Here is a 12,500-nt window from a genome sequence, read left to right on the forward strand (position 1 = left end):
AGGGTGGCACAGAAATCCCTCGGAATGGGAAAACGGGTCATTTTCGTGTCGCCACATTGCATGCGAACCGCATGAAACTTCCAGAGGCATTTGCAGCAGAAATGCATGTGCAGTCAAAAAATTGAATATTTTTCACGGATAGACCCCGTGAAACGCTAGAAATTGGCGGGGATGTGTCTCTTGTGGCTCACGGGGCTGTTAGGGTGGCACAGAAATCCCTCGGAATGGGAAAAAACGGGTCATTTTCGTGTCGCCACATTGCATGCGAACCGCATGAAACTTCCAGAGGCATTTGCAGCAGGAATGCATGTGCACTCAAAAAATGTGATATTTTTCACGGAGAGACCCCGTGAAACGCTAGAAGTGGGCGGGGATGTCTCTCTTGTGGCTCACGGGGCTGTTAGGGTGGCACAGAAATCCCTCGGAATGGGAAAACGGGTCATTTTCGTGTCGCCACATTGCATACGAACCGCATGAAACTTCCAGAGGCATTTGCAGCAGGAATGCATGTGCACTCAAAAAAGTGAATATTTCTCACGGATAGACCCCGTGATACGCTAGAAATTGGCGGGGATGTCTCTCTTGTGGCTCACGGGGCTGTTAGGGTGGCACAGAAATCCCTCGGAATGGGAAAACGGGTCATTTTCGTGTCGCCACATTGCATGCGAACCGCATGCAACTTCCAGAGGCATTTGCAGCAGAAATGCATGTGCAGTCAAAAAAAAATTGATATTTTTCACGGATAGACCCCGTGAAACGCTAGAAATTGGCGGGGATGTGTCTCTTGTGGCTCACGGGGCTGTTCGGGTCGCACAGAAATCCCTGGGAATGGGAAAACGGGTCATTTTCGTGTTGCCACATTGCGTACGAACCGCATGAAACTTCCAGAGGCATTTGCAGCAGGAATGCATGTGCACTCAAAAACTTCTATATGTTTCACGGATAGACCCCGTGAAACGCTAGAAATTGGCGGGGATGTGTCTCTTGTGGCTCACGGGGCTGTTAGGGTGGCACAGAACTCCCTCGGAATGGGAAAAGGGGTCATTTTCGTGTTGCCACATTGCATAGGAACGCCATGAAACTTCCAGAGGCATTTGCAGCAGAAAGGCACGTGCACTCAAAAATTTTAATATTTTTCACGCATAGACCCCGTCAAACGCTAGAAGTTGGCGGGGATGTCTCTCTTGTGGCTCACGGGGCTGTTAGGGTCGCACAGAAATGCCTCGGAATGGGAAAACGGGTCATTTTTGTGTGGCCACATTGCATAGGAACGGCATGAAACTTCCAGAGGCATTTGCAGCAGGAATGCATGTGCACTCAAAAACGTCTATATTTTTCACGGATAGACCCCGTGAAACGCTATAAATTGGCGGGGATGTCTCTCTTGTGGCTCACGGGCGCTGTTAGTTAGGGTCGCACAGAAATCCCTCGGAATGGGAAAAGGGGTCATTTTCGTGTTGCCACATTGCGTACGAACGGCATGAAACTTCCAGAGGCATCTGCAGCAGAAATGCATGTGCACTCAAAAACGTCTATATTTTTCACGGATAGACCCCGTGAAACGCTAGAAATTGGCGGGGATGTGTCTCTTGTGGCTCACGGGGCTGTTAGGGTCGCACAGAAATCCCTCGGAATGGGAAAACGGGTCATTTTCGTGTTGCCACAATTGGCATACGAACGGCATGAAACTTCCAGAGGCATTTGCAGCAGAAATGCATGTGCACTCAAAAACGTGAATATTTTTTCACGGATAGACCCCGTCAAACGCTCGAATTTGGCGGGGATGTTTCTCTTGTGGGTCACGGGGCTGTTCGGCTCGCACAGAACTCCCTTGGTCCACCTGATTCGTGCATACAGGCAGCAACTAAAACTCTGTAAACCTGCTGTGAGGACATCTAAACAGTGGACCAGTGAGGCTGTGGAAGATTTGCGGGCGTGCTTAGACTGTACTGACTGGGATATGTTCACGACTGCTACCAATAGTCTGGATGAACTCACAGAGGCTGTGTACATCAGCTTCTGTGAGGACTGCTGTATCCCAACACGTACCAGGGTGAACTTTAACAACAACAAGCCCTGGTTCTCAGCAAAGCTCAAAAGGTTGAGGTTGGAGAAGGAGGAAGCGTTTAGGAGTGGGGATAGAGACAGATTCAAGGAGTCGAAGAACAGGTTTAGCAAAGCGGTGAGAGAGGCTAAACGACTGTACTCAGAGACACTAAAACACCAGTTCTCTACTAACGACGCTGCTTCTGTCTGCCAAAGGGCTCAGGCACATCACCAACTACAAACCCAGAGCGCCCCACACCACTAACGACTCCCGCCTAGCCAACGACCTGAACGAGTTCTACCGTAGATTTGAAAGACAATTGGACTGTCCTGAACCACCCCTTCCCACCCAAGAGGCCCCATCCCCCACCCATACTACAGAAACGACTCTCTCCTTTCAGGAGGGAGAAGTTAATGGGCTTTTCAAGAGGCAGAATCCACGCAAAGCAGCCGGGCCGGACTCTGTCTCTCCAGCCACCCTCAGGCACTGCGCTGACCAGCTGTCTCCGGTGTTCACCAACATCTTTAACACCTCCCTGGAGACATGCCATGTACCAGCCTGTCTCAAGTCCTCCACCATCATCGCTGTGCCCAAAAAGCTAAGGCCAACAGGACTAAATGATTACAGACCGGTCGCCCTTACATCTGTGGTAATGAAGTCTTTTGAGCGCCTGCTCCTGGCACACCTCAAAGCCATCACAGACCCTCTCCTGGACCCCCTTCAGTTTGCCTACAGAGCCAACAGGTCTGTGGACGACGCAGTTAACATGGCCCTCCACTTCACCCTACAGCATGTGGACGCCCCAGCATCCTACGCCAGGATCCTGTTTGTGGACTTCAGCTCTGCCTTCAACACCATCATCCCTGCCCTGCTTCAGGACAAGCTCTTCCAGCTGAACGTGCCCTACTCCACCTGCAGGTGGATCACAGACTTCCTCTCTGACAGGAAGCAGTGCGTTAAGCCGGGAACAGAAGTCTCTGACTCCAGGTCCATCAGCACGGGAACTCCTCAGGGCTGCGTCCTTTGCCCACTGCTCTTCTCCCTGTATACCAACAGCTGCGCCTCCAATCATCTGTCCGTCAAACTCTTGAAGTTTGTCGGACGACACCACCCTCATTGGGCTGATCTCTGGTGGGGATGAGTCTGACTATAGGTGGGAAGCTGACAACCTGGTGACCTGGTGTAGCCAGAACAACTTAGAGCTAAATGCTCTAAGGACAGTTGAGATGGTTGTGGACTTCAGGAAGAATACAGCCCCACTCACCGCCATCACCCTGTTGTATATATAGGTGTTATGAAAATTGATGAAAATAATGAAAATTAAATGAAATTTGAGATTTGCATAATTTATCCTAAATTATGTTAATCAGTGTAATTATGCGCATAAATTATGCTGATTCGAGAGATAATCGTATTAATTTATGCGAGTGGGCGTGGTTATGATGATGCAGGTCGTTATGGATTATAAGGTCGAGCCTCGGTGACGAGGATTGTGTTATGAATTGGAATGACGCAATTAATCGTATGCAGTGACGCAGGCGTTGTGAGCGTGAATGAGAGAGAGTCGATTCGACTCTGCTCTTTAATTCCGTATTATCGATAAGGATACGATTACTCTCGATTGAACATTACGAATTATGTGTGTTATGGATTATGTGTGGTGATAGTGTGCTTATGATAGGTCCCCAGGATTCAGATCTCATACGCAGAACAATATTATGCAGAATTTCAGGAAGAATCACACACAAACCTTCTGCTTTGATCAATTTTATTTTCTAGCTAACTTTAATTTTGGATAATATGAAAACTCTCGACCTTGGAATTTCCACACAGCGTTAGCATGATACCATCACGATTGCGTTGTTTCACCTCGATAGCGGCACCTGTGGTTAATTCCCGACGCGTAACGCAATCAATCGGTTGTTGAGAGAGAGATTAAAACATGCAACTATTCTATCAAAACCTTAACCTTATAATATGTAAATTCGTGTTTAAACATTGCCCACACAGTACCACATCCATTCATAGACCTTCAAGTCAATTCGTATCACGTTGTTAACAGGACGATTGGTTATTATGCAACTCAATGACAGCAGTATTTTCCTTTATGAATTGATTTTTAATGCACCACCTTGGAGTGGCACCCTTCTTGATTATCCCGATATGCGTATCGTGTGTCTTCTTTATCACTGGTTCAATTCTTTGCGTAAAACAGACGCCGAGGTTAGCATCTCTTGTGTCCAAAATGTGTTTCCTGTGTGTTGCGGCGCGGTGGGGGAGTGAGGGGGAGAGTGTGGAGGAGGGGTTGCATACGACCGGCTGCCAGTTTCTGTCCACCGCTGGCTGGATGAGTCAGCACGACGCTCGCCGTCGTCGCGCCGATGGGTGTTGAGTGCGGGGCCGCTGCCCTCTCAGCGCTGGTGACGCGAAGTTGCGCACTGTGGCACGCTGGTGGCACGCTGCTGGCACGCGCTGGTGCCGATGGCACGCTGGTGGCGCGCTGTTGGCACGCGCTGGTGATGGTGCTGATGGCACGCTGGTGGCGCGCTCCCTCTCCTTGAAGATGCGCGAACGCGCCCGTGCTGGTTCGCTGATAGCAGTTTCTCTCCACTGCTGGCTGAGCTGCTGCACGCTCTTGCTTGGCGTTGCTGGCCGCGCTCTTTCTCCTTGAAGATGCGCGAACGCGCCCGTGCTGATTCGCTGACAGCAGTTTCTCTCCACTGCTGGTTGAGCTACGCCGGCGCGCGCTCTTTCCGCTGCTGTATTATCTGACGCTGCGCTCGCGAGCGACAGGTCAAGTTTTTCTTCTGCTGAGTGAGCCGAGTCGCACGCCCTCTCTCTTTGTTGAGGTTGTTGGCGGCTCTCTGACAGCAGGTTTCCTCCACTGCTGTATGACTCAAGTCGCACGCGCTTGGTCACTGGTTTGCTGAAGTTGTTGGCGGCTGCCCAAGCTTTTCCTTCAGTTGAGTGAGTTGAGTCGCACGTGCTCTCTCTGTTGAAGTGCGCGAACGCGCCCGTGCTGGTTCGCTGACAGCAGGTTTCCTCCACTGCTGTATGACTCACTTTTGTTGATACATCGCGACTCAGCGATCCTCGCTACTCAGCGAGGCTAGGAGCCAGCCGCTCCATGCGACTGCTCGTCCTGTGGACGTCTTGACTCTTGACTTAACTTCACTGGCCTTTTGAAAAATGCGGCTGACCGTTATATTCAAAGACAATTCTCTCTGCGCAGTGGACAAGGGGGGGGCGGGGTCTGTGTGTGTGAGTTCGTGTGTGTGTGTGTACAGATGGCTCCTGCGATAACGATCTGTTTGCCCTGGCGTGAAATTCCTCTCTCGCGCTCTTCGGGAGAGACAAAGGTGGTCGGGAGCACCTATCTCTTTATACTTTCGACTTATATTTCTCAAATACCATTTGGTCCCATGTTCGCCACGACTCGTGTTTGTAACTACGTCCTCCCGACACCTCTCGGTTTACCGAGGTTCGAAATGTTATGATGGAATTATTAAAAAGAAAAATAATTTTCATCCTGAGTTTAAGAGGTCCGTTTCCAGATTGTTGGAATCCATATCCCTTGGTTCTGTAAGGTTCTATAATGGAATATCGTTTAAGGTTAACACATTATTGTTAATGTTATTTTGCAATTTCTTTAAAACTTGTTTGTCTGGTTGCCGTGTGTGGGGTGGGGTGTGTCTCCTCATCAAACCCGGCTGGCTTTTCCAGATGGCCCCTTGTGATAAGGTGTAATTCCTGCTTCTCCGCGCTGTGAGAGAGACAAAGATGGTCGGGGTTGCTTGGGATATTGTTTAAACTCTTTCGTAAGTTTGCCCGTTCGCCTCATTCCTTCTCGATAACCTTTGATGTGACTCGGTATTTTGTCTCCAAGCTTTGTTTTAACAGTAAAAGTATTAAAGGTGAAAATCATTTGATAGCGAATTAATTATTGGATAATAATTCACTGATGTATCTGGTGGCCTGGTCTTGATTGGAGTGAGCGCGAGGACCGCTAACTTTAGCTCATTCTTGTTATTGCATTTTAAATTTGAACCGTTGTTTAAAAAAAAAAATAGTTTAACCCGTGGGCGTCCTCATTTCTGGCTTGCGGGAGGGCTTCCCTCTGCTTGACCTCCCTTAGGGCACATCAAACTCTTGTTCATCTGGAGATCTTCGCAGATAGCTGCTAACATCCTCGCCTCGAGAGTTTTATTATTTCTTTATTTATTAATGGCCTGTTTATGACCGACACCTGGTTTTGTGTGTGCCTGGCTTACGGGTTTTATTAATTATTTGTTTCGTTTGTTAAAAAAAAAATATGATATATATATAACGGCAAATATTATTGTTAATATCAATTTTGGAAAAGGCTCATATACAACACACCGCCCTTTTAAAAATGATCGGTGGTCTGCCACGGATTATTTTTAAAAATAAAAGAAAAATGCCTTTTCCATCTAGAACCATCGACATTCCTCGAGTTGACTGATTTTTCCTTACAACGCGCGCGTACGTGTCACAGCATGATTACATTTGAAATAAGAAAATAAAAGAACAGAAAAAAAAAAATAAAGGCAACATGTTACATCGGTTGTTATCAATTATTGCTACTTTGATTTTTGTTTCAGTTCCTGGGAAACACTGGATAGTGGTTTCGCGCCCGGTGGTACACAGTTTCCCTCCTGGCATCTCTTTGTTTAATGTTTACCAAGTTATTGGCAACCTTACTGCCACCTTTGGTCAAGAGTGCAGAATAATTTTTCTCATGACCAGGTATTTTAGAGTAACCTGTGACCTTTCCATGCAACATCATCACATCGTCGTTTTGGTTCATCGTCGGTGTGGCTTTAGCCAAATGAGCATGGTTCCTTGGTTCGTATCGGTAATTTTTTTATCCCTCGCCTTCCCTGTGGGTTTATGTGGCGTGAAGCCATGTCGTGCGCCACCAGGATTAGTACACAACACGAGTTTCCGTGCTCGACTGTTGGGGTCATTTGCCTTCTCCGCAGCCATGTGCAGATTTGCTGACTCCGTACCACGATTCGATTCCGTGCCTCGATTCGATTCCATGTTTTTGTGTGTGCTGGATTTCCACACATTCCCCGATCCATCATGGATTTTTGTCTCCGTAACGCGTTTCCCTGGCACTTTTACAGTACTCTCACGCAATTTTGCGACACAATTGATCGCGTTTCCAGTTAACAATTTCTCCCCTCGATCTTGTTGGTTATCATTTCCTGTTAGATCACGCTTCATGGTTAATTTTCTTTGTTCAATAGGTGGGTTCACCACGGGAGCGACTCTCGCGTTCCCCACCACATCAAAGCGTGTGCATGGCGCATTTAGTTTTCCACAATCATGGTTCCCCTCCTGGTTCTGTTTGTAACCTCCAACCTGCTTGATTTTTTCAAAGGGCTGTGATTTTTTTTTCAGATCAGCGGATACCTCTTTCCCTGTCATTTTCCTCTCAACCAGTGTGAGCGATTTATCACGTGCCCATGTCACCCTCTTTGTTACAGCCAAGCCATGTGTGCCCCTTGTGTATCGTGGAATGGAGAATCGGCATGATTCTGCTCTTGGCCTATACACGCCGTGATTCTCGCGATTATGTGTCTTTGTGTGTCGTGGCCGCCCATTCTCTATGTGCCACTGTCGACCGTAATTATTATCTCGCCATCTGTGTGGGTAATTTTGGCCGGCTGTGTGCCGTTGCATTGGGTGAAGATGTGGTCCTGCTCTTTGCTTCCACCCGTGGCGATTGTCGCAAATACGCGTCTCTGCACGCTGCGAACGCTCCTGGCCTGTGTGCCGTGGAATTTGGAACTGGTCTGACTTTGCTCGTGGTCTCCACGCATTGCGATTCTCGCAAATACGCGTCCGTGCATGCTGCGATCGCTCCTGGTCTGTGTGCCATTGTCTCGTGTAATTGTTATTTGACCACCCGTGTATGTAATTATGTTGGTAATCCGTGGGTGCTTTTTGTTTTCTGCACTGTGGGCCTGCGTGCATCAAATGCCTCACATGTTTTTTTTTTTCCTCTAATAGGCTGGTTGCCTTGTCCCGTTCACTGTGTGCTGTGAAATCATTGTTTTTAGCCCGGTACAGCCAAGCCATGTGTGCCCGATCCACTATGTGGTCTAAGGAGGCTGTCTCTGGATTCAAGACCATTCCCACAATTTCTGTAATCTCTGGACTTAAAGATCCAAAAAACATAATTTTGAACCTTTTGTCACCTTCGTGATACTGATCCACATCGCCCGCATAGTACGCTCTTTTAAATCGCATGAGGTAATCCCGAGGATCCTCGTCTGCACACTGGGTCATAGATTTTGCAGCGTTAAATCCCTCAGACAGTGTTGAATATTCTCCAAACTTCCGAATCACTGCCAGGCTCAGCTTTTTAAAATCGTTCCGAACCTCGTATGGTAGCAATTTTACCCATGATATGGACTGTCCATGCAAGCTGCGTTTCAGCAAACTCGCTTTTTCATCCGTTTTCCTCAGACCCCTGATCATTGCTTCTGCTTCTACCGTTGCGATGTGAGTGTGAATGTCCCTGTTCTTATTGTGTGGATCAAAATAGGGAATTCTGACGAGAGCTTTGTCCATCAATTTCAGAGTGTTACTACTGAACGAATATTCGGAAAGTTGATCATCGTCATCCGAGTCAGATTCGGATGAGTCATTAACATCACGGTGGCGTTGCTTAACATGATTTTTGTAGTGTATTTTGCGCCTATAACGTGGGTCAACTTTGCTCGGTGACTCATGTTTGTCCCATGGCTCATACTTATGTGGTTTTTGTGGGGTGTTTGATTTATATTTGTCTGGTGCGTCGTGCCTGTCGCGATGTTTGTGTCGGCCGTCTGTGCGTGGTGTGCGTTTTCCTGGAGAGTTGCCTCGGAGCTTCGGCTCCGCCCTTTCTCGCGTTATTAGTACAGAATCTCCTGGTGATTTAGTTTTAATATTCTGTCTTACTCTGACTTCGGGGTTATCAGTCCCACCTGTTTCTTTTCCGAAATTTTCCACCTCCCATAATCTCTGTTTGTCTGTCTGTGCGAGAGGGTCTGAGTTCAGCGTAGTTATTCCTGATGTTTTTACATCGTGTTCGCTTTTCTCCCATTTTATCCAGTTCTTAAGCAGTGTCCCAATGTCATCAATACAGCTCCCCTTCCATGTGTCTCCCTGATTTGTTTGCTCTGTAGCAGATCGGCCTGACCTTTTTGGTACAAGTTCCCAATATCCCGCAATCCACTCAAAAATTACTCTTAATACGAGCATCTCTGGAATTTCACTTCAGAGTGCATATCAAAACAGTTGTATCCAGAATGCATCAGTTCGACTCGTGTGACTCTGGTATTCCCTTCAGAGCACGTATAAAAACACTTGTATCACAGGGTGTGGTCAGTTTGACTCGAGCAAATAATCTTACTTCAACTGTCTTTGTTATACCCTGCTACTCTGGAATTTCCCTTCAGAGTGCGTTTTTTTTTGTTTGTTTTACACCCGTTACAGTCACAGGGTAACGTTAGATCATAACCTTGGTTAATACAACAGTGATTTGTTCCTTAATTCAAGCATAAACTGTCTGCGAGAGATCCCGGACGACGCGCCCAATATGTTGTATATATAGGTGTTATGAAAATTGATGAAAATAATGAAAATTAAATGAAATTTGAGATTTGCATAATTTATCCTAAATTATGTTAATCAGTGTAATTATGCGCATAAATTATGCTGATTCGAGAGATAATCGTATTAATTTATGCGAGTGGGCGTGGTTATGATGATGCAGGTCGTTATGGATTATAAGGTCGAGCCTCGGTGACGAGGATTGTGTTATGAATTGGAATGACGCAATTAATCGTATGCAGTGACGCAGGCGTTGTGAGCGTGAATGAGAGAGAGTCGATTCGACTCTGCTCTTTAATTCCGTATTATCGATAAGGATACGATTACTCTCGATTGAACATTACGAATTATGTGTGTTATGGATTATGTGTGGTGATAGTGTGCTTATGATAGGTCCCCAGGATTCAGATCTCATACGCAGAACAATATTATGCAGAATTTCAGGAAGAATCACACACAAACCTTCTGCTTTGATCAATTTTATTTTCTAGCTAACTTTAATTTTGGATAATATGAAAACTCTCGACCTTGGAATTTCCACACAGCGTTAGCATGATACCATCACGATTGCGTTGTTTCACCTCGATAGCGGCACCTGTGGTTAATTCCCGACGCGTAACGCAATCAATCGGTTGTTGAGAGAGAGATTAAAACATGCAACTATTCTATCAAAACCTTAACCTTATAATATGTAAATTCGTGTTTAAACATTGCCCACACAGTACCACATCCATTCATAGACCTTCAAGTCAATTCGTATCACGTTGTTAACAGGACGATTGGTTATTATGCAACTCAATGACAGCAGTATTTTCCTTTATGAATTGATTTTTAATGCACCACCTTGGAGTGGCACCCTTCTTGATTATCCCGATATGCGTATCGTGTGTCTTCTTTATCACTGGTTCAATTCTTTGCGTAAAACAGACGCCGAGGTTAGCATCTCTTGTGTCCAAAATGTGTTTCCTGTGTGTTGCGGCGCGGTGGGGGAGTGAGGGGGAGAGTGTGGAGGAGGGGTTGCATACGACCGGCTGCCAGTTTCTGTCCACCGCTGGCTGGATGAGTCAGCACGACGCTCGCCGTCGTCGCGCCGATGGGTGTTGAGTGCGGGGCCGCTGCCCTCTCAGCGCTGGTGACGCGAAGTTGCGCACTGTGGCACGCTGGTGGCACGCTGCTGGCACGCGCTGGTGCCGATGGCACGCTGGTGGCGCGCTGTTGGCACGCGCTGGTGATGGTGCTGATGGCACGCTGGTGGCGCGCTCCCTCTCCTTGAAGATGCGCGAACGCGCCCGTGCTGGTTCGCTGATAGCAGTTTCTCTCCACTGCTGGCTGAGCTGCTGCACGCTCTTGCTTGGCGTTGCTGGCCGCGCTCTTTCTCCTTGAAGATGCGCGAACGCTCCCGTGCTGATTCGCTGACAGCAGTTTCTCTCCACTGCTGGTTGAGCTACGCCGGCGCGCGCTCTTTCCGCTGCTGTATTATCTGACGCTGCGCTCGCGAGCGACAGGTCAAGTTTTTCTTCTGCTGAGTGAGCCGAGTCGCACGCCCTCTCTCTTTGTTGAGGTTGTTGGCGGCTCTCTGACAGCAGGTTTCCTCCACTGCTGTATGACTCAAGTCGCACGCGCTTGGTCACTGGTTTGCTGAAGTTGTTGGCGGCTGCCCAAGCTTTTCCTTCAGTTGAGTGAGTTGAGTCGCACGTGCTCTCTCTGTTGAAGTGCGCGAACGCGCCCGTGCTGGTTCGCTGACAGCAGGTTTCCTCCACTGCTGTATGACTCACTTTTGTTGATACATCGCGACTCAGCGATCCTCGCTACTCAGCGAGGCTAGGAGCCAGCCGCTCCATGCGACTGCTCGTCCTGTGGACGTCTTGACTCTTGACTTAACTTCACTGGCCTTTTGAAAAATGCGGCTGACCGTTATATTCAAAGACAATTCTCTCTGCGCAGTGGACAAGGGGGGGGCGGGGTCTGTGTGTGTGAGTTCGTGTGTGTGTGTGTACAGATGGCTCCTGCGATAACGATCTGTTTGCCCTGGCGTGAAATTCCTCTCTCGCGCTCTTCGGGAGAGACAAAGGTGGTCGGGAGCACCTATCTCTTTATACTTTCGACTTATATTTCTCAAATACCATTTGGTCCCATGTTCGCCACGACTCGTGTTTGTAACTACGTCCTCCCGACACCTCTCGGTTTACCGAGGTTCGAAATGTTATGATGGAATTATTAAAAAGAAAAATAATTTTCATCCTGAGTTTAAGAGGTCCGTTTCCAGATTGTTGGAATCCATATCCCTTGGTTCTGTAAGGTTCTATAATGGAATATCGTTTAAGGTTAACACATTATTGTTAATGTTATTTTGCAATTTCTTTAAAACTTGTTTGTCTGGTTGCCGTGTGTGGGGTGGGGTGTGTCTCCTCATCAAACCCGGCTGGCTTTTCCAGATGGCCCCTTGTGATAAGGTGTAATTCCTGCTTCTCCGCGCTGTGAGAGAGACAAAGATGGTCGGGGTTGCTTGGGATATTGTTTAAACTCTTTCGTAAGTTTGCCCGTTCGCCTCATTCCTTCTCGATAACCTTTGATGTGACTCGGTATTTTGTCTCCAAGCTTTGTTTTAACAGTAAAAGTATTAAAGGTGAAAATCATTTGATAGCGAATTAATTATTGGATAATAATTCACTGATGTATCTGGTGGCCTGGTCTTGATTGGAGTGAGCGCGAGGACCGCTAACTTTAGCTCATTCTTGTTATTGCATTTTAAATTTGAACCGTTGTTTAAAAAAAAAAATAGTTTAACCCGTGGGCGTCCTCATTTCTGGCTTGCGGGAGGGCTTCC

This window comes from Petromyzon marinus, unplaced genomic scaffold (genome assembly GCF_048934315.1).
Source record: "Petromyzon marinus isolate PM22_M1 ecotype Great Lakes invasive population unplaced genomic scaffold, UKy_Petmar_22M1.pri1.0 PM_G_Scaffold_6, whole genome shotgun sequence".
Lineage (NCBI taxonomy): Eukaryota > Metazoa > Chordata > Hyperoartia > Petromyzontiformes > Petromyzontidae > Petromyzon > Petromyzon marinus.